Source organism: Nomia melanderi, chromosome 7 (genome assembly GCF_051020985.1).
Source record: "Nomia melanderi isolate GNS246 chromosome 7, iyNomMela1, whole genome shotgun sequence".
Taxonomy (NCBI): Eukaryota; Metazoa; Arthropoda; class Insecta; order Hymenoptera; family Halictidae; genus Nomia; species Nomia melanderi.
This window is the reverse complement of record NC_135005.1, coordinates 2,606,314-2,629,182: the sequence shown is the minus strand read 5'-3', so window position 1 is coordinate 2,629,182 and position 22,869 is coordinate 2,606,314. Positions and strand designations below refer to the sequence as shown.

Sequence of the window (22,869 nt, the reverse complement as noted above, 5' to 3'; positions counted from 1 at the left end):
TAGCGTCGGACTTAGTTTGGAGTAACAATTGAAAATTTATATTGTCTAATTGTTATATCTTTGCAAATGAATCCTAAGAAATGTGTAACATAAAACTTTATTTATGATGTTGAAAATCTTATCTGTTAGGTTGCTCGGAAAGTTTGGCGGATAATTTATATTGCGTTGATGCAAAACTTTTGATGTTCTTTATATGTGGTTTAGGAAAGGAAGTTTTTCTTCAGAACGAGTATATAACATCTGATTTCGAACTATTATAACGTATATAAGGGACACTTCTTTCTTCGTTTTTACTTAATTTTGGTTTAGCCAGCTAAACCAATAATTGAAAATAGTTAAAAACTTTTCATTTTATTTCTTATAGAAAAACATCAAAACTTTTGCATCAACCCAATATATTTATATTTTATACGTTAAAAATATTTGTTTGCCTTTATATTAGAAACTGTGGTCACGAAATAGGAGGATTTTGTCATATAAAGATTTCTTATACAAAGGTAAATAATTGGTAGTAGAACTCCTAATTTGTGTTGTAACATCCAATACCGAGGTATTTTGAATATATTATATTACTAAAAACTACTACGGACTCTTATGCAAAGTCAAATGTTTGAGATGAAAATTAGAAAAATAGCATTACGATAGGAAATTGTTTTTTGTTATAAATATTATAAAAAGCATTATACTTTAGATATTTTATATTTTTTGGTATTGTACATGTTTTATGCGATTTTACACTTCTATATTCCCCATAAAGTAGTGCTTAATATTTAGCCAACCAAATGAGGCGATTTCACATTTTTTCCTTAGTAACGCATTGCCATTCATTTTGTTTATATTTCTTCTTTTTTTATTCAGTAAGTCTTGAATTAGGAATATTCGCCGTTCATTCAATATTTTTCTCGCTTTTATAAGTATAGTTTTTAATAAAATTTAAATTTAAATGAGTTCAATTAAAGTTACCAAAAAAGGTTATAGTTACAATTTAAATATAACAAACTTTCGAATTCATGAAAATTTAATTTGAATACGTTGTATATGTGCTGAATGACTCAAATACATTTTGAAACAATTTCACGCTCGGAATATGCCAAACATTTTAGACAGTCAAACAAACGTGCATTCTACATACCTAAACGTAGTGGAAACTGTAAAACAAATTGCACGATACCATCGATCCGTTTTGTCTCTGGTGGAGCCAAGAAACAAATAGTGTACACATGCAATACCGTCGAGTTTTCAGGATGATACAGACAATATGTCTGTTAGTTTGGTTTTACTTGACGTCATATCCTGACTCACTGACAGTACTGTCAACCAGTGGACTCCATAAATGCCTTTGTTTCTCCCTTCGTACCATATTTGTACGAAATAGTAAGGAATGTTCAGCTACATGTAATGGATGTTTTAAATGCTGATTTTTTCTAATAATATAAAATGAAAGTAAAAAAATTGAAAAATTGAGATTTCGGCTGCGTGCTCTAGTTATTAGCAGTTGAAAATATGGTGATGCGCCGATAATAATATGCGTTTTGTTAAATGGAATTTAATTTCATCATTCTTAATACTCCACTGCCAATATATACAATAAAAGAATTGTCAAAAATCTTACCTCTTCACGTCTTAAATTTAGCTAACATTTTATTTATATATTAAATTAGAAACTGTAATAAGTATTTTAAACTTTTTCAAATTTTCACAAAACTTACGACACTGAAAAATCTAGACTAATCATAAAAAGTTCGTATTGTCAGTCACTATTAAATTTTACATAATGTATGAACACATGGAATATTGAAATAAAATAGTTCTGTCACTTAATTTGTACAAAGTATTTCTTTATGTTAGTTGTACAAAATATCATTGATATTTCATCAGAAAATAATGAATATTGGTTGAGAAAAATATTCTCGAATGCAAGGGATTAATTTTCGTCGTCAATAAGAAAAACAAGAATCAACAGTTCTTATACTTAGATGAAAATTTAGATTTCCAAAAAAAAATTAGGACAGAATTATAGAAAGAATAGAATTTCAAGAAATTGATACATCGAAAACAATGAAATTTTTCTGTCTTGGAACAATACCTTTTATTCACGTAAAACCGAAATTCCAAAGAAAATTCGTTGTCGCACGTTAGCAAGATAAATTCATAAACCAGTTAGGCGACTGAAAATGATCAGAATTTCTATGGGTTAGAAGATGATACTACAGTGAATGGTCCTTCTCTAACCGCGGAAAACGTGTTCGGAATTTTCGTATAGTTTGTCATTCATCACACCGGTTTTTATCGACTTGTAACGCAGGCGTAACGCTCGCGTTGAAACAATAAAATACGTTTTCTCCGTGCTTGTATCCCCAAACGATAAATCGCAGACATTCCCCGACCGATGTTTTACGTGAAAACAGGGTCATCGTTTTGATTCAATATCACAAATAGCAAACTTCTGTTGCTAAATGCTCAACTTATTAAAATGATATATTAATACGATTAAATAAGGTACAATTCAATTGCTGCATTCTCTTCAACATCTTTAAACAAATGTTTTAGGAATGTATAACCCTTAATTGGTATGTCATAAATATTATTCTTTGAGTATAAAACATTTTTATATTATTCTTGTAAAAAAGATCGTATCAATTTGAAAAAATTTGTTTTCAATAAATAGGTATTACTAGAATATTTGCTGTTAAAAAGTGTTCATTATATGATAATATTAATTTATAGTTTGGAGGCATCTTTAAAATGAACTCTTTATACTTCCTTTTATAAAGGTTGAAAGAATGTGAATAGTTAATCATGAAAATTAAAGAACTGAATCTGATTAAAAAAGATGAAATGGAATAAATCTTCTATGAATATAAAATTATATTGCTAAGCTTTTGTAGTTAAAATGTACTATAGTTTTTTGTTAACAATATTTCATAACAGCATTTAACGTTCAGAATAGATATTAACTTACAATGAAAGTAAAATTCCTTCCTCTTCCAATAAATTATTAACAATGTATTCATAAAAAGATATTCTGAAAATAAGACGTCGTAAACATCGATTTCAACTGTTAATAATACTGGCATCCTATGAATTTGTTTTTATGTATACTTTTGCATACTTGCTCGTATTGTAATGCAATCAGAGTTTAATAATAACTGCTAAAAATGATTAAAAGGTTCCTCTTGCGTCACGTATAATTGGAGAAATTTTCAATTAAATCACCTCTCATTTATAAAATCCAAATTGATCAGTTCAGCGACGTATTAACTGAAACTGACAGCAGCTATATTATTCTTGAGTAATTGATTTGAATGGAGAGCAAATGGTGTTTAATGATTTGTATTGGACTTTTCACATCTCCAATTTTTAACGCAATAATTTCAATTATAACTGTGACTGACATTCCGTTTCTCAAATGTTGAAAGTTCAAGTTATTCTTTTGGCAAATATTACGACAGTATCACGCATATGCGGTCGTTCGAAATTGCCAAATTTTTGTATTTCGAATTTTCGTCTGAAATTTTCAGGATATTTGTGTCGCGAGATCGACAATATCTGCGTGGATTAGAATGGTAAAAGCACTCGTACATTACTAATAGAAAAAGAGAGAACTAAACCTAAGCTGCTAAAAGCGAACGAGCCGAATAAATTCCACCGTCACCTTTTAATCAGTTAATTCCACTAAAGTGCTCGAAAGCAAGTTTGACTTTATTCGTCGCAAATACTTCTATTTTAAATGTTTAATTCATCTTTTTAAGTGGAACTGATTCTCTTCTAATTCTAATGTCAATTATAAAACACTATATACATATTATTGTAAACTTCTCTTCTTCCTCTGTTACTACTTTATTATGCTGTTATTGGATTTGTATTCTAGCTGATAATTTAAATTCGTATTTAAAACAGATAGAATGTTAACAAGGAAAGTTATCAAATCCAAAAATTCAAAAAATTATAAAACTTTGTGCGTAAGTAGAGTATGTCAAGCCTAATATACTGTTATTTTTTCTTGCGGAATTGAATTTTGAAGGGTTGAAAGCACCCCTTGAAAAAAATTGCAAATCCTCCTTTCCCGTGAGTTATCTTGAAAACTGTAAGAGATAGTGAAAATGCGAAGATACGTCTTTCTACAAAATTTTATAGGCACAAACGAACAATGTGTTTTTTATTTAAACTTTTTTTCGCTATTTCTTACCATTCTCAAGATAATTCACGGGAAAGAAAAATTTGCATTTTGTTCAAGGGGTGGGTTCATCCCTTCAAAGTGAAATTTGGCACAAAAGAAATTGCAATATATTAGGTTCGACTTACTGTATTTACACACAAAAATATATAATATTTTTAATTTCCGAGTTTGACGACTTCCCTTGTAAGTGAGAAAATACAGACTTTCTGATATTTGATGTATTTGAAGTTCAATCATACTTTAAATGCTACTAAAACCGTTGCGAATATTTAAGCAGTTTATAGAAAATATTTTAGAAACATCAAAGATAGCTTACATACTTGAAAATTGCAATTATAACCCCCAAAGATACAATTTTTATCTAAAATGAACAATTTATTAACATGCTTATGTAAACGAAGGAAAAGGCTATCGAGTAATTTATAAGTTACAACATAAATATCAAAGTGCAAATAATGACATTATAAACAAATTTATTTCGACAGAAATCTCTATAGACTTGTAATACATTATGGTACAGACTATAATTTAAAATGAGATAACCGTTTATAGAGTATTCAAATAATTATCTGATAAAATTAAATAATATATTTTGGTCAACGAAATTTATTACACGTAATATACCTTAATTAATCAATTTTTTACTAGCAGATATTTTCAGTAATATAATTTCTACGCAAAGCGTATGGTTACGTCAACAGTTTATATATATAGTTAAAGAATAAGTGATCATTTATGCAAACTGTTGAAACTTGCCTAGTTTTCCAGATCGCAAAAACATTTTCCCCCACTCGAAGAAAAGTTTCGAGTCCAACCAAATACCAAGTTTTGACCTAATTAAGAGACCACATCCGAGAACTAGCGGCGGCGATCGATGAAGGTGTTTTGCAGAGGTCGCAATAACAATGTTATTGCACGATCAGAGAATGCCTAATGGTACATAGAAACCTGTGAACGTCTTAATTAGTCCTCGCTATATTGATCTATCGTTTAGATCAATATACTGATTTTTTCGAAAATGCAACATTTCATATTTAAGGGGAGATATGTAAATATTTGAATATGTTAAGAAAAATTAATCTTTCCTTACATATTTTCAACAATTAATATACTAAAAATATCTTAAAATTTGAATAACAAATAATAAATGATAAATGATAAATGATGAATGATGAATGATGAATGATGAATGATGAATGATGAATGATGAATGATGAATGATGAATGATGAATGATGAATGATAAATGATAAATAATAAATATGGACATTAAACATAATAAAACATAGACATTGAAGGAACCTAGATTTCTTCATCATTTAATCTTCTTACTATTTATAATATGCTTTGATGAAGAACTATAATGTTCTATCAGTTAAATTGTATTATGTAAATATATATTGTAAATGGTCTCCTAAGTGATAAAAATCAGTAGAAGACATATAAATATCCAATAAGGCCACCTACAGAAAAGAAAGACAATAATTCAATTGCACGAAGTAATAATTAAATGTTCATTATATAATTTTGTTCTTTAGGATTAACGGATTATTTCAACTGTCACATATTTATGAGAATGATAAATTCAAAGGGTAGTTGAAAAATGTCTACTGATATAAACAATTCAATATTTTGGTTCATGACTCGCAAAATTATAAGTCTTCATTTAATCCTGTAGCCGGATGTTTAATTTTCAGTATCAATACGAAACGTACGCTCGTATACCGACATAAAATTTCACCGGTTTTCTATTTGCTTTGCGCTTATTTATTTGCTGTCATCGACGAACATCCTGCAGCGAAATTGTTGTGTCAATCAAACTCTCTGACTAATAGCATAATTTCGCATTCGCAAATGTGCACATTCTACAAACGCTTACGATCCTTTCGTGCCGTTTGATTTTCAATTTATTTATTGTATAATCGAAAGTGTTTTATTCTCAATAAATTGTTACACAAAATAAATTCCCTTCAATCAAATCTATTTGAGTTTCTATTAATCCCTTCAGACTGGTTTTTGTACAAAATTATGTTCACATATCTAACAAAAACGTTATTTACAATCGCCATTCAGTGTACCATTCGTAACAATATTATTTCGAATAAAGTAGTGGTAATTAGTATACTATTTCTCTTATAGAAATAGACTCAAATCAAAGGTGTATGTACGGTTGTCTATCACAATTTTAATACTTTGTCAGATATTGAAGTATATATTATAATAGTACATATTATAATGTGCGCCGGGTGTGAAAGGATTAACACATTGATCGCCCCGGTAGTCGCCGATGACAAAAGCTTTCAAATTTCTTAAAAACAATTTCAAGAAGAAAACTGATATCAAATCAAAATATTTAGTTACATGAATAATTAAGTAATGTTATAACTTGAGAATCGTAATACCGAATCATTAATCGTTAATTCTAATACCATTTGCCTTCGTTATGAAAGAATAAATAATATTATACAAAAGGCTGAAAATCCCTGTTGTAGTCACTGGTATTAATTAGCAGTTCAATTGTTTCAAATATTGTTTTGCTACAAAAATATACTGGGTTCCTCCTGTAAATGGCTAGAAAACCAGTATCTCGTATTCTGATCCATTTAATACATTTGTTACGAAACAGATATTGTCGCAATTGGTCGCCGCACAACAATGCGCGTCAGATCCACCGTATATCCAACTTGTAACACAACAGATTTTATAACAGGACGATACAACGGTTAAACACAATCGAATCTCTGCACACGTTACAATTGTCGCGCAAACAGCCGTATCGAACGAAGTTGCAACACGGCTCTTCGCACGATAAATCGGAGCGTGCATAGCTTCCGCGTTTTACCCATGCATTGCAAACCAAGCAAACCATCGTTTTTGTTATCGATAAGCATCGAATTTCATAGCGGGGTTCCGGTTTGACGAGAAATATTGTTGCCATTGTCACACGATCAGCAGAAAAACCGGATGATTTACCAGCGATCAGTGACGACCTGGGAACACGCTCGCAACGCCGCTGCTCAAACCGCGTGAATGTTGGTTTCGGTGACAGTGGATTTATCGTGGCGCGATCCACGTAACGTGACGCGATGCCAATGGCCTTTGCCCCCTTTCTGCTCCCCGTAAATCCCGGTTCTAATTTGACGAATATAGTGCGTGGAGTAGGTTTTCCATCAAGCTCTCCACATTTCTGGAGAACTTAACACTTGGACGATCGTTCGTTTGACAAAATATTCCCGCGTGTCGACAGCACAAGTTAGGTGTCCCGTGTTTTTTATCGTCTGCTGCCGGTGGATTTTGCGCAGCCATTCGTTCAGCAGTTTGAAATGTATTTATCGAAATAAATATTGGAAAAATGATTTGAAAGTTATGTTGACAACCAAAATGTCTGCGTTTATCCGAATTTTAGTGTAACCATTGCATATGCCATATTTTTGCGTAAATTCTTTACCTCCGAAGCAAAAATCGATGGAAAAATGTTCGAAAAATGGAGATTCAAAGCAATTTTGTTAAACTTCCATGTGAAGAACAAAATTATGTAAAAAGAAATTTTAAAACGGGTGCTTGGGTATATACACGGTTATCAGTATAAGGGTTACCGAAGTATTCTCATTCGTATTTTAACGATTTATAATGTAAAAAATTGGTAGATTAATATTTTATAATTTTATAAACATGTTTCGTAATGTTTCAAGATGACATACTGCAATGTTTATACAGACGTTTGTATTATTTATTAAACTATTTTATATTTTCTGATATACATATGCTCAGTTTCGATGGTTGCCACGATAATTCAATAATGAGGACCTTTTTTTAAATTTTACATAGGTACCATATAAAGTAAGTGTCCTTTTATAATCAATAGTAAAACTATGCCAATATCCGCGATAGTTTGTTTTTTATTAAATAAAAAATATTATATAATGAAGACAGTAGATTTCTGTCCTTCTGTCTTTTGCATTTGGCTTTCAAACTCGGATAATTAAAAAGTAACAGGAAGTAATAGTAAAAATATAACAAAGCCACAAGCATTCATTCAGGTTTATTCACTAACAGATGAAATGCGTTAGTTCTAGAACAAAACGTTCAAATATTTCATGAAATAAATTGTAAGTCACATATTTTAATTTGTATATTTTTTAAACTCGAACGATATCAAGGCGATTTTCCAAATAATAACAAATGAAAATGTTCTGATCTCTCTATTATTTTAAACCTACACAGTTTGTACAATATAGTAAAGCTTTCACTAGACAAATTTAACAGGTTGACGTATAACAAACAATCACTTTGTGAAACTCTGTTTGTTCGTGATATTTCGATGTGTCTGCTTATATTGCTAGAAGATGAACGAGCAATCTCAATTTTCATTCATTCCGATATACTTCTACAGGCAATGTCAATCGTTAATTGGTTTGATTGATAAAGAAACACATTAATAGGTCATATATGAAATATCATTCGAGTAATGAGGTTGTAAACTTGAAAGAGATGTATTTTTAAACAATTTATTTTTATTTTTAAGCAATTGTAATTTTTAAAAATGTGAAAATGTTTTAACTTTTTGCTAACAAGATCATCATATCGATTTTTATATAAATGAACTTTTATACGTTTAAACATACAAAATAGTATTTTTTTACGCTAGCTGCTCAAGATATTCAGAACAATGGATGTTCAATAAATATACAAATACAATGTATAAAGTGATTACAAATATTATATAAATTAGTTAAAATCTTTAATATATTCGCTACTAACGTCATATATCCCTAACGACTAAAACCTTACATTATACATAAACAAAATAAAATGAATGCTACAGATATTGTTATTTAAAACTATTAGATACGGCATTATATTTAAGAACTCAATAACTTTGTGTAGCCCCATTTGTTTAATATTTTATTTAGAAGCTCTGGTGAATTGAATAGAATATTACAATTAAGAAAATCGTCGCCAAAAGAAACATTGGTAACAAACGTGTTAATCTTTAATCAATATAATGTTAAATTTATTTCAAAGAAAATTCGCTGTTCGGAAGGAAGCAGACAATGTATCATTGTCAGTCTTCTTTTTAATACACAAAAGCGTAAATACAGAATTGGCAATATGACTGTTCAATCGTTTATCAGGGCTTAAATTTCGAGGGATTTCAATTTCAATTTCAGTTTCGCGTGTCCATATGAAAATCGATAAAAACCCATTTCACGGGAGCGAAATCAAATATTTTAATCTCCTTTTGTTCGGCAGAATTTCGGACCAGAATTTTCAGGTCGCGTTACGATGCGAAATCAAATTAATTTATCTCGACTGAGATGAACGATGGAACACGGCCGCTATCTCTCCAACTATGCGAGTTCCAATGTGATAGCATATTCATACGCGCGAATGTAGTGCTCCTACACGAACGTCGGCGAAGCTCATTTCCACAACACGCGTGTTACGTCACGGTGCGTTCCATCTCATCTTGGAGCACTACTCAATGTTACTGATGTATCAATTGTTCGTTTTTTCTCGTGACTAACCAACATGATATATGACACAGTGAGTACAGAATATTCATTGTTCCACGCATACAGAGATTCGTTGGTCGTTACTGTCATTCGTGATTGATAACGTTTTATCAATGGTGCCCTGGTCATCATTCTTGAGCAACGCTGTCAATTGTTTTAAACGCTTTCGACAAATTTTACTTCGTTCAAATTGACAAATAGACTTTCATCAAAGTATTATCGAATGAAACGGGTTGCGAAATATTGGACAATCGTGTAATACAATAATTATTCTATGAAAAAGTTCTTTTAATGTCAATCGACTGCATTGCAACATGTAGAAACAGATATTTGTGGAAACGTACGGTTATACGCATTATCGAGAAGAATGTAGTGTCGTTTAACTTTTCGAATACTACAAATTTCTTTACTGAATACAGAAACAATATTTTTGCAATAAAATGGATTGAGATGAAATGTATTAGCAAATAACAGTTTTTATTACGCCCAAAATCTAAAATTATTGAAGTTTAAAATGTAAATCTAATAACTTAAAAAGAATTAAAGGGCCCTATTGATTTCTCTAATAATCGTTTTAGAAAAATTTATCGAAAAATAATATACTTCTCTGATCCATTTTATTGAAAAATAATCTAATCAGTATCTACTAAATTATTTAATAAATTAGTCATCCACTCTGTGTAAGCCATGTTTGTATTGGCTATTATTAGTTTTGTAAAGCCTTGCAATGATTGCTCATTTAAAATTAATTTGATTTACATTCGAATAAATAAAAACACTAATACGCTGCATATAATGAATAGTTATTACTCAACTGAAATATTCAAATCCAGTATTCGATTACCTACCTATCTTCAATATTTATAAAAAAAATTGAATAATTCTAAACCTTGATGTTTATAACGATGTCGGAGAAAGTAGTTTGCAACACTTTTTTTCAGCTAACCGTTATAATAAAAATATGAGGTGAAAAATAGCCATAAAGGCGTAGTGAAGAGATCGTGAAAGTGGAGTGGAGAAAGTTTTAAAAATTTGACTCCTGAGAAAAGTCAAAGCAACGTACAATAGGAAAGGTGGAAAAGTTGCTTTTAAAAGTTTCAACAGTACCATAAATCTTGCAACTCCCAGCCGAATTTTAGCATTTCCACGGCACCCTTGCTCCTTATGCTAATATAGGTCAGAGATAAACGAATTTATATCCCCGACGAGCTACTCGTCAGATTTTAATATAATGATGCCGCGCCTCCCCTAACTGTCAACGCGTTAATTGTTAACACTTTGGCCTCCCACCACACGAATACAAAATTGAGATGGTTATTATGCAAATCACCTTTCCATCGAATTTAAAATAAGTTGTAACAGCTTTCAGATAAATTTCAATTTTGGGTCAAATTAAAAATTTATTAACATAATATACATTGAAAATAGATAATATATGCAACTATAATACAATAACATATACTTTTAACGTAGATACGGTAAATTACTTTTTTGTAGTACGCTTGATTTTATGAATTTTTGTTTTATATTATCATTTATTAGTTTATAACTTTCGATGTTCTATACATATACGAATATTACTAATCTGTAATTCGAATCACTCTCACTTTGACCCAACATGTCTTTAGTTGTTTCTGAACATAGTGATTGTCACTGGTAATGGAATTTTATATAAGATAGCTCCTTAATACTAGATTTGCGGAAGTTTATTGTATAGTTTATTCTATTGGTCTTAGGAAAATTATTGTTCGTTCATTTATATTTTGAAAATTAGAGGTTCAAAGATATGCAATTAAAATACTCATTTGCCTTATTGCAAACAATCAAAATCGACATAAACGTTTACTAAATAATATGTTTAAAATTCAATGTACGTCAAATTGACGCGTTCCGAAAACCTAGTGTTAAGCCCTTGCCTTATAACAACGTGTCAGACTCGCGGTGATGACATTCAAGAGAATTTAACAAAGATAAATATTACTCAATCCTTTTGAGTTCAAATTAAATATTATTCTTCTCTCATCAATAATTATACTTTAGAGCAAACATAGACATACGATATGCCTAGAATTTTTCTCTTTCTTCAACAAATTATTAATGGAAAAGTAGTTGTATCAATCATAGTTGAGAAATAAATCATATGGCAAGGGGTATCCGTATGCTAGTTTTAAAACACGATATGGAAGAAACTGTTAGATATATTCAAAACCGCGCGCCGAACTTCAGAACATTCATTGTTTGTTTTGTGAATCGATAAGATTTTTGTTTTGTTTGGTATCATTTTTGCGTCTCTCTAAATTGGTTAAAATTAAATTTATCTGTTTCAAAATATTTATTTCTCTTGATATTATTTATTAAATAATCATCCACTTATAACCATTAAATAAAGCTGATTTAAGAAAATACTTTATTTTAACAGAAATGAATATTATGCTGCTGGAACAATGAACAAATTTTACACGTGAAATTTCAAATAGCATTGGGACATGCTGTTCATAGAGGCAATAGTCTTATGGGTAGATCTGATTTTAATGGTATTGTTCGTTCGCGTGAAGATATCACTTAGATATCACCTACTCAGAATAAGTCGGGGTCAGGAATTTTATATTTGATTGGTCCAGATAACACGATCAATAAAAAAGAAACTATCCGAATTCCAAGGTTTCCTACTCTCGGGAAACACTTGCAGAAGTCAGTCTAAATTCATGCACACTAAGGAGAACACCTCCTATTAGACTCCGGGATATCTGTCTTCACGAGAGCCGGTATCTCGTCATTACGCCCACACTCGCTCACACGTACATCCAATCATTCGCATCATTCAACAAGTGTTAATAATTAAGTGTTCTGTTAAATATATTGTTAATAGTTCAAACCCAACGTCTTCATCACTGGTTCCACTAACATCAACAATCACTCCTTATCTCCTTAATCGGTCATAGGGAGAATCGTTCAAACTTACGGTGCGACTCTAGTCGAAGTCGAAACTTACAACCTCGGCGTGCATTGTTGACACTGATCGCAAACGCATCTTAAGACGTGATATCTTTACGCGAACGGACAACGAGCGTGTCTTGACATGCTGGCGACTTGCATGCCGAACATTATTCGTTGTGCAGATCGTCAGCCGTCTTCTCTAATTTGGGTACGGTTTTCCTTTAAAGGTTCCGTAGGAATCATAAAGGTATACTTCGAAAGGTTCATCGTCGAGTCTGCGCCGGCAGATTGTTTGTCTTGAAGGAGAATTACTTTAGTTTCTCCAAGACTGCGGATGAAATTAAACGTTAAGTTTTATGTGTTTATTGGGGGGCCTGTTTGCGCGAGGTACGCGGCAGACAGGTATTATGTTTCAAAACCAAATTGTGTAGATATATTGTATAAGATATTTAACCAAGTATAATAAATATTTCAAAATATTTACAAAAACAATGAAATTAAAAGATCAATTTTATTTACAAAATTTCTAAAAAATACATACCTCTTTAAACTATAACGACCTGCTAATGGTAACTTGTGTGAGACAGTTTAATGCGTACAGTGGCGTAGCATATAAGAAACAAGACTGAGATTCGACACAAGTACTAGTAGCAGGTTGAAACTGTTAATAGCTTGAAGGCAAAAGCAAAACCATAATTCTGTTTTACATAAAATACACTCCGTGACAAAACCATAAGACATGTACGAAATTCGATGAAAATTCTGTGTAAGTCTTGACTTTAGTCTTCCTTCATTTATAGTGTTATTGTTTACGTTACATAGAACTATATTCTACAAAACTATAAGATAGTAACTTTTCGTCAGTCGATCTTATGCTGTAATCGTAGTCACAGTGTTAAAAGTAATTGTGTACTTAAAATTAAACATTTGTAATTTTGTTCTTACATAATATAACTACAATGTTGCGTGGGAAAAAGCTGACAGACAATGAAATAAGAGTGATCGTAAATTTAAAAGAAAAGAATACTTCTATTTCAGAAATTTCAAGAGTGATTGGGTGAAATCGATATATCGTGCTCAATTATTTAAAAAGTAGAGAGAATTATGGAAAAAAACATCCTGATGGGCGTCCAAAAACGACGACCGAGCGACAACGACGAGCCATTCTGAGGATAGCGTCGAATTTTAGCTCGACAGCGCGGCAAATTGCAGAGAAAGCTGGCGTTCCTACCAATAATCGTAATGTGCAACGGATAATTAAACGAGCCAAGCATTTAAAAAGATGAAAATTGCAGAAAAAACCGCCACTTACGAATCGACACAAAGCAGCCAGAAATAATTTTGTGGAAAGACATCTCCAGTGGAAAAAAATGTGGAGAAAAGTTATGTTTTCGGATGAAAAGCGTTTCAATGTAGATGGACCGGGCGGTATTTTATAGTATTTTCATGATTTGCGGAAGGGAGAATTGAATTTGTCAAGGAGGCAAATTGGAGGAGGCGGTATCATGGTATGGGCCACAATAAGGTACCACAGGAGAATCGATACAAAATTTATTAACACCAGCATGAATGCTATTAAATATATAGAAATATTAGAAGAACAATTACCGCGACATGCCAGCACTATTGCATGTGAAAATTATATTTTTCAGCATGATAATGCTGTTGTACATACAGCAAAACGTGTAAAAAAATATTTTGAAGACCATAATATATAAATCTTACCATGGCCTGCGAGGTCTCCAGATTTAAATACATATAATAGAAAACATTTGGGAAATTTTAGCACGTGCTGTATATGGAAATGAGAGTCTTTGTCGGTGGAACAGTTGAAAGCTTGTATTGAAGAACAATGGGTCAAATTAAATCAAGATCAAATAAAAAATTTATATAAATCGATACCACAACAATTAATTCAAACTATAAAAATAAAGGTGGCACAACACATTATTAATAAATAGAAAAACATTTATTTTCATTACCTTCCAGCCACTTTTTCTTACTTAAAATATACATGTCTTATAGTTTTGTCGCACCTTATTTTATCAGGAATTAGAAATTTTAATGAAACTTTTTTCAATCTAATTCAACAACATTGACGCTATGGAAATGTATGTAGTTTAGTTAATTCTTTGGATTAATATCGAAAACATTTACGAAAAAATTAGTATTAATGAAATATTAGATAAAATCCCAGGTGTCTTATAGTTTTGTCGCGGAGTATAAGCTTATATGAAATTCGTTGTTAACGGCAGCATGATAATTCGATACTGGAAGTTGATATTCCCAGAAATACAACGTCAAAATTTCTAGGTTAGGTGGCGAGGTCACATACCGTGAAAGAGGATTATCACAGCTTAGGCAGGTCGAGCATGTTTCACGCTTAAATGCACATATACTAATTTTACCAAAGATCGCTTTGGAATGTTAGGTATTATCGATATAGAGTGACCCAGTTTATAAAAACACACGAGTATCTCCGCTGCTCCAAATATTATACAGAAACAGTTAACGAGATATCTGTCTGTCGATATAAAGAAAATTCATTGAATCTAGTTATTGGAGGAAAAATGATCTATCGTTAAATTAAACTCGTATTTCTACATAATTTACGATTATTTTCTTTTCTTAAACGAAATTAAATGTAACTTTTTCAAATAATATAATTTTTCAGTATAACACGTCAGAGTGACTTTATTTTGTATTTTGTATTAAACGTTGCATGTCTGTTATCATCGGCTATTACTTTACACTGACCTCAGTACAATGAAATACGTGGTTCGAAGTAGCAAAACAGCGATCACGGTACTAACATCGTTAACCTGCGCCTCGCAGCAGAACTAAAGATACAGCGACCTATCTTCACCTCCAGGCCAACCGTAGCGTGAGGATTAACACTACCCCTTTGTTGCAAATTTCGACGTGGATTTACTAGTTACACGAAGAGTGCGGATCTTTATGCAAATTCAAGTGTTTAGAAATATATTAATTAGAAGAACAGAGTTACGATAGAAAATAATTGTTTTTGACAAATACTATAAAGAGCACTAAACTTTGGATATTTTCTATATTTTTTCGTATTGTATGTAATCTACAGTGGCGGTCATATACTTACGTACAGTTTCTATTTAAACTTTTAATGTTTATTTACTTCCTTAAAGTGTGTATAGCGAGTATTTACATGTTATTTGTAAGAAGTATCCATCCTATATATATAGGATTTTTCTTGACCCCTAGAAACGAAGAAGTTTGTAAACATTTTGTTTTAAGGTGTTAGTTTCATAGTGGACAACTACTTACGTACACAGTACTCACATTTTTATAGTTTTTAATACTTGTATTATAATGTTTTTACAACATTTTAATATTTGGTTGATAAACCCTTATTTTTAATAACTTCTGCACATCTCTTCTGCGGCATCGATTCGATAAGACGAACACATCGATCAACTGGTATTGACTCCCACGCTTCTTTTATTGTATAGTATCATTCTTCAACATTTCTTGGTCTTTTTCTTTTTACATATTTGTTCACATCAATCCATAGCATTTCTATTGGGTTTAAATCCGGTGATTGTGTCGGCCATATCATTACATTGAAGTTACTGTCATTTAAAAATGTCTTAACGACCCGTACCGTGTGCTTCGAATCGTTATCTGCTTGGAAGATCCAGTTTTCCGGCATACATTCTTCAGCGAACGGAAGTAGTACATTTTTTACAATATTTAAATAAACAAATCTGTCCATGATCCCTGTTATTCGATGAATCGGACCTGTACCATTCATGGTCATAGAGCCCCGAACGAGCACTGATCCACCACCGCCTTTCAGTCAGTTTTGTACAATTTTTTTATATTCTTCTTCTTTTCGACATCTTACGTACACTTTTCCGTCAGATCCGAAACGATTGAACTTAGATTCGTCAGTAAAAATTACTGTCGACCATTGTTACAGTGCCCAATTAATATGTTCTTTCGCGAAAGCAATCCTGGTTCGACGATTCGTTTCTGATATGAAGGGTTTCTTTCTCGCAACCCGTCCATTTAATTGAAATTCGTTTAATCTGCGTCATACAGTCCTTACACTAATGCCTACTTCCAAATTTGCTGATATTTCATTGTAAATATCAACCGCTGTTTTAAATCGGTCAACTTCAGACAGCCGATGTATCTTGCGATCGGTCCTTGCATCAGTTTTTCGGGGTCTTGCTTTACGGGGAAGGTTGTCTGTTGTTCCATTTCGTTTAATATATTTTATAGCTTGATGAGAAGCCATCACAGATATTTCAAGTTCGACTGCAATTCTTCGATATGACATTCCTTTCTTACGAAGTTCCTGCACTCGACACCGTTGTTCTGAAGTGATGTTTTTACGTTTACTCATTACCGTGCTATTATAACATATCTAACTACTCACACTATTCAATAAATACTATGGAATATTACATCGTAAGCACTTTTGACTTTAACGCATATAATCGCAGTGTACGTAAGTAGTTATCCGCTATGAAACTAACACATTGAAAGAAAATATTTACAAAATATTTAAATAAACATTAAAGGTTTAAATAGGAACTGTACGTAAATATATGACCGCCACTGTATGCACTTTGCACTTACAAATTTAGTGTAAGTACGTACAAATTCACGGTCCATAGTTATAACAATGTAATTTTCAAATAATTGTACAATTTATAAAACAATTTGTCAATAGGAATAATGAATATAATAAAAAGACGCGAAAGATGATTTAAATCATTCACTCCCTATACTGTTACAAAATATTGAATTAATTTCGGAGCCTACACGAAGTGATACACGCAGTTGAAAATATATTGTTCCTGTAAAAAATGTATAAAAGTAATTATATAATGTCAAATATACAATGTTAGATTCAATTATTTCATAACAGACAATATTGAGCAAATATAAATTGCTAATATTGTAAAAAAGTAAAAAAACATTTGTCACAGTCAATTTAATTTCGAAATTTCATTTAAACTTCTTAAACATAATTAATAAAAAGGATAGCGACATTCATATGTGAGATACAAGATAATTTTCTGGTGATCTCAATTCATTTTTGCAGTGCTAAATACCATTATCCCAAATAACATTGATCTTATGAATAACAGGTATTTTAAATTAAAGTAATCCTTTAATCTCTTCTCTTAATACTACGTAATACATGAAATATTCGGTGATACTGTTTTAAGCTTACCGCCTTTGAATATTTCTTTCGCGCCCAACAATGCTGCGAATTAATCGATAATGAATAATTTAACGTTTCCACATTTGTAATTCTCAAGATACTTTCTCTATATGCCATTTAATTATAATTTTCCAAATACATCTGATATAACTCGTGTGCATAGTCAGAACAGTTTTTTATACTGTATCTTTCCCAGAATGTTATTTGAAAACCTGTACTTTTTCGTATTACGTAGAAAGGTAATTTTACAGCGTGTAATTGTATTAAACCGCAAAGTGATGCACAATGTAAAACTTCGTTAAACTTCAAGTCGCGTGGCCGTAAAAGAAATCCGATTAAACTGATTGAAAACAGTGGACAATTCAGCCTTTAATATTTGAAATAGCAATGAGCGGAAATGAATTTTACGTATTTCATTTCATGGTTCCTTTTATTCCTCGTTCCTCCGACTATTTACGTTTGTGTATACATTATTTACGCAGTTATGGTTCTGGTTACATAGGCCACCTTGTATATGCACGCAGATGCTTGTTTTACTGCTCGTAGAGACTACAATCGCGCTGATGAACGGAGCGTTGGTATTGATTTACAAATTGCGAATATAATCGAATTGCTTCCTTGATGAGTACATTCACTCGTTATTTGGAGCGAAAAATCGTTAAAAATTCTACGCGAATTCTCCCATTCAAAATGAAAAAAAATCTCTTTATAATCGACATTGATTAAAAACCTAGTCTGTTTTAAACAATCCTTTATCTCCGTTTCGAACACCATAAAAATTCTGTTTCAATTGTAACCACGGTAGTTGCGATTAAAACGTCGATACAAATTTCGTTTCCCTTGCAAAAAACTATTGTTGCACGTTTCATAATGGTTTACAAGTGCACCTCGGCTGTCGCAAAGGCTCACGGTGCCCCGGTAAGCTAAATTCGAATTAAAAGGAGTTTACTTTCGAACGAATAATATTGACTTTAGCACGAAACTTCTTGATTGCTTTAGTGTTTGGTAAACAGTTTTGATTGCAAAAATAGCAAACTTCGGAAATAGAGGAAATGAAACGTGAAATTTCATGCGTCCCGTGGATCATGGATATTGTGGGAGTAAACAATCGGAAACTGCTTATGGGTTTTACTTTTCTTTCCCGTCGTGAACGAACTTATTATAACGAACTGCGATTAACTGCTGTTATCAGTTGCGTTAAAAAAAAACTGAATTACAATAAAAACCTTTTTTTTCATACATAGAAGCATTTGAAAGGATAATCCGCTAACGCTGAAATAATTCAGCTGAATTTCCAGAGTACCTGGGGTTTCGAAAAAATGTTACAATTTCAATTATCGCCTAGTGTAACTTTATTGAAATACCTTTGGTCTTTTCTTCTCACATTTTTTTCGTATACTTCAAGTTCCATTCTTTTTAGTTCACACTTTTAAAAGGGACGGAATTTAATATACTTCCCGAGTCTAATAAAACGGATAGAGCATGTAAACCTTTATTAAATCACCAGCGCAATTGAAAACGCAGTGCAACGTAGCAGTTTATGATACATTGAATTTTTTATAGACTCAAATGAACAGAAGAGTATATTTTGGGGAGCTTTAGGACAACTTTAATTCGAATACATTCGTGATTTCTTTATAATGCTCGCAATTTCACTTACGTTTCTCTATCCATGGAAAACGCCAGAGACACGTTTTCGCTTGACTCTTCGCTCTTCATGGAAATTCCTTTGTTTACGAGTGACAGAGGTGGAAATTTGACGACCGAGCCATCATCCCGCTTTTAAAATCTTTATTCCGTGATTCTATTTATCTGTCTGTTTCATTACTGTTCGCATTCCGCTGTGTGAATTTTTAGCATATTCTAGACACATGATATACGCAAAACTATTAAAAAAAGAGAAATAAACAAACAAACATCGAAGTTCAAACATCGACAACGTATTAAACATTGATTAAAATAAGTTTGTTTCACGGATTATCATAGTTGTTTCTAAATTGGATTAAGTCATGACAATGATTATTACGTAATGATAATAAAAATATCTGGTTTCGTTAATACGAAGTAACAAACAATTAAATTTTAATACTTAATATTTCAGGAACTTAAGTGTAATAGGATATTCTATATCAATAATAAGTTTATCACAAATTGTATGCACAGTAGGCGGAAGCAGGGTGAAACAGACCGATTAGATAATATGTAACAGCAATGCTTTTCATAAATAAATCGATTTGATAGATAAAGATTAATTGTATTGATGTATAGCAAATTAGAATCGAAGATGAAATAAAAACTGACCAATAGGTTTCAGTGCAGAAAAAGAAGATGACAGATTGATTTGTGATTTTGTGTCCATAAAATCATATGTATTTCCGGTTTATTCATATTAACCAACAATGAAATATATTCAATTAACAATTTTGATTTAGTAGAAATAATGACTTTGTATTGTTATATGTCACGTTTACCTGCCATTTTTGCGAAGTAGATATTTCAATACCTTTTGAAAATCGTATTTTCCTTCGTAACTAAATATTCTTCTTTAAAAAATCTTTTATTTCCCTTCTACAAAAAAGATTTAGAATTTCATACATTTATTGCTCCAGATACTTTATTGCGTTCGATTTTACCTTACTTTCCACTGTTACTTTAAATTATAGAATTTTTCTTGTCTCAATAAGAAACTTTAATAATTCTCAAATAATGAGATGGGAAAGAAAACTATTAAAGTAGCGTAAGTTTCTGAGAAGTACTAATAACTCTCGACAAACCAGATCTACGTTTAACGATGATTAACTGATTATTCATTGGTAAATCTGATAAATCAAATTTAAGCACAAGTCATTGAAAAACCATTTTGAAACAAATAAACCACGTGACCTAGTAATTGATTCTAAGAAATTCATCACTGAACTGTTAATCGCAGATGCCTCGACGTGAGATTAACTCAATCGCCAAGGAAATCAATCTAAAGGAGGAAATTAATCTGAACGAGGTATTCCACGAGTTCTGCCGCGATTAAACCATCGCATAACGCGGTGCTATCTGGAGATTGAGTATCTAACACGCTTTAGATTCTCCCATCGTTGCCAATAAAGAATATCAATGATGGTAGGAACATAAAGAACTCATATTCTTAACAATAATTGTACAGGAAACCAGTCAAATGACCGAATTTACAATTCTCCATTTTCTTTCTTGCATTTACATAACTTTATATTAATTCTTATGTTGTCCGATTAATCAGTTATTCGATTTTTATCTTTCGCAGCGCATATGAACAAGAACACGAATAGTTACACCATGTCCATGATTACCACAGAGATTTACCCGTTAACATTTTTCAATATTCACCGAAACAAGTTCATCGATGAAAATTCGCAAACGTTATATACCTTGTACATAAAAAAAAGAAAAGATATATTTTATCAGTGTAATAATTGCCGTGTGACTATATGCATTGGCCAATTCAAGTACTTTCATATTTGTCAAATTGTTATCTATATATTTATTTATATTTAATATTATAATATTATATATATTTTAAATAAAATATGTACGTATGCGTTAACTTTATTGTGCTAAATGAAATTATGACTTCCTTATTTACGCCACTCTGTCTTTAATTTTCTATACATTCTCAACCATTTTTGCTTTGATGAAATAAAAAGCATTTTTGGTGATAATAGGTTTATAAATTAATGATAAGGATCAATTTTCTACTTTTCCGTATGATGCGAATGGGTTAAACTCTTAACTGCCTTTCGAATGTAGATGAAAGCCTCATTTATTCGCGAGTAAACTTCTTATGACGGAACAGACTGTCGCGAACTGCCGGAAGATGGCAAATAATGTGATAGTTCAAACTACAAGCGACACAATTTCATAATTCCTTGACGCGCGTCACCATCACGTATCGACTTAATTTGAATCAGGCCATTTGTTTGTACTCCTTCGAAGTTCGCAGCGCCTCTTTCGTTAAACAAACCCATCACAGGCCGTCCATGTTGTTACAAACATCGTGAGCCTCCCGGCAAGTGCAAGATGCAAATTTCCTGTGTACCTCGTACACAAACAGTGGACAATGCAGGAACGCCAGGAGATTGTAAGTTCGTTACGCACCTACTGACCAAGCTACACTTGCGAGTACATAAGTCGAGCTTTCCTTGCTCTGTCCTCATTAGTTAATCAAGACCCTTAGCGGGATAACCGATGTCATTTCTGTCAAACGCAACAATTCTGTGTCTTCAAACCTATTCCGTAAATATTATCCCCTCTCGATACTTTTGTAATCTAAATTATTTAGTTATATTGCTGATATTTTTTAGGCTTTAAATAAAATGTACCTTAATTAAGTTATAACCTGAAGCATATCTAGCTCGTAACAACATTTTAATGAAAATGATACTTTAATGTTTTATAGTCCATTAGTACCTATACATTAATATATTATTCTATTCTTGATAGTTTCAAACATTATAAAATCTTCCTTCTTAAATAACTATTTTATTTCTCAATCCCAAAAGGACTAATTATTATAATTTATCTAATTATATAAAGATAGTGGACAATATTTATTAGAAAAAATGGTTTCATATCTCAGGGATTTTGCTCTATAACAAGTTACTATATCTTCAAAACATAAAGTCTTGACATGTTTGAGAGATATAATTCTTGAATATCCCCTACATAATGTGGAGAATTAGAAAGTTGGTTAATGGGAGAAACTTAGATTTAATTGTTGCAGTATAATTTTCCCTCTTTAAACACAAGTTCTCTGGCACAGTCAAAATACAGGGCACATATATTTACGTTGTTGACCGCAGCGTTAAATCAACGGAACCGATCGTATAGCCCTGGGTCATAGGCGAAATAAGGCAAAGCCAGGAGAAGTCTTTCCCTTGTATGTCTTGCCAGCTGATATTCCCACTCTGCACAGTAGTTCACCAAAGAAGCCATCACGATTATTTTTGTTAGCGTAGAACTTCATTTAATGGTCGAATATTTTTTGTGTAATTGAAC

At 31.8% G+C, this 22,869-nt stretch overlaps 1 protein-coding gene and 1 long non-coding RNA gene across 2 annotated transcripts in view; both read left to right on the top strand.

Moving 5' to 3' along the window:
- Positions 1–22,869, top strand: part of LOC116424175 (uncharacterized) — a 45,257-nt gene that overhangs the window by 10,966 nt on the left and 11,422 nt on the right. The window lies entirely within an intron of this gene.
- On the top strand, positions 9,575–21,307 carry LOC116424177 (uncharacterized). Its single transcript, XR_004234396.2, has 3 exons — positions 9,575–9,726; positions 20,774–20,958; positions 21,119–21,307. It is a non-coding gene; the product is annotated as an uncharacterized LOC116424177 (long non-coding RNA).